The sequence below is a fragment of the Eleutherodactylus coqui genome, chromosome 7 (assembly GCF_035609145.1).
Source record: "Eleutherodactylus coqui strain aEleCoq1 chromosome 7, aEleCoq1.hap1, whole genome shotgun sequence".
NCBI classification, from domain to species: Eukaryota; Metazoa; Chordata; class Amphibia; order Anura; family Eleutherodactylidae; genus Eleutherodactylus; species Eleutherodactylus coqui.
Window position 1 is genome coordinate 122,410,532 of NC_089843.1, and position 1,247 is coordinate 122,411,778.

The following is a 1,247-nucleotide window of genomic DNA, read 5'->3' on the forward strand; positions in this document are numbered from 1 at the left end:
AAGGGACTCTTGGGCTCACAGTTTTTAACTCCAAGACATCCAGCCTTCCAGGCCGGTTACAGCAATCCCCTAGGAATGTAAAGTGTAGCATCACTTTAAAGCACTTATTTGTTTTTACATTTGGTTGTGTTTTCTGTAACTTTATATGCAAAGGTGTTAAACTTGATGTGTTTATGTTCTTAGCCTAAAGGGCCATTTACACGTAACGATTGTTGCTCAAAATAAAAAGGCGCAATAATCATTACATCTAAATGCAAATCTATAGTGCACCATTCGTTTACTTTTCGCTTGACACTTAGTTGCAACCGGCATGAAAATTATCGCTGGTTTGCTCACTTCTCGCTGCGTGTAAACGCTCCTCGCTCAGCGTTTCACATGTGAAGTGTTGAGCGAGAAATCAACAAGACGTGAGCAATTCTCAGCGATCTGCCTGTCTAAACATTCTGAACGTGAAATAGTGGTGACTCCAACCCGTGTAAATGTACCATAACCATGACAGATAATGGCTTTACGGGTAAAGGAAATCGCAACAGTCTCCCTTATCAAGCACTGTACGCCCCGCTAACAGCAAACCTCAACTTCGCTACACTATTGCAGCAATTAAGACCAAAGCATCTGACCTAGAATATGGCGTTGATAAGAGTGTTGCACACTCAATTGCTGTTCCAAAAACATGTCTGTTAGTAAATAGCTTTACATCAAGCAACAGATATGGGATTTTCGTTACCAATTAATAACGGGACTGACTTCCCTTCACCTTTGTACAGCTCATGTATACCTATCAAATAATGATGGTGCGCACAGACTTGCTACTATTAGATAATATGCTTAACAGTACAAGGTAAGTTATTTTTAGAGTCGTTGTATGAAAGAACTCGTTTAACTTGTTACATGTTTTATGACACTGAATGGCCCATATATGAGCAGGAAATGATATTCAGCCTTTATTTCTTATTGGGTTTTATTCCGCAGGGATGAAGAATTCTGTTTGTCTACACATTTTCTCTAGAGATAGTGGACAGAAACAGACTATATAAAACCTGACCACTACTGTTTTCCTTCCATGGCTTTTCAAGTGTTAATACTAGTCATGTTTCCATAGGTGTATATTTATTCCTAATTAAATAGGCAGCACTTAGAGAATGTCAGACTTGTAATAGTTACCTATTATGTAACCATTCCTACTAAGCTGTATAAAGCACAGGTCCCAACCCACATGCCATGATAAAATACAGGATTTGCTAAGA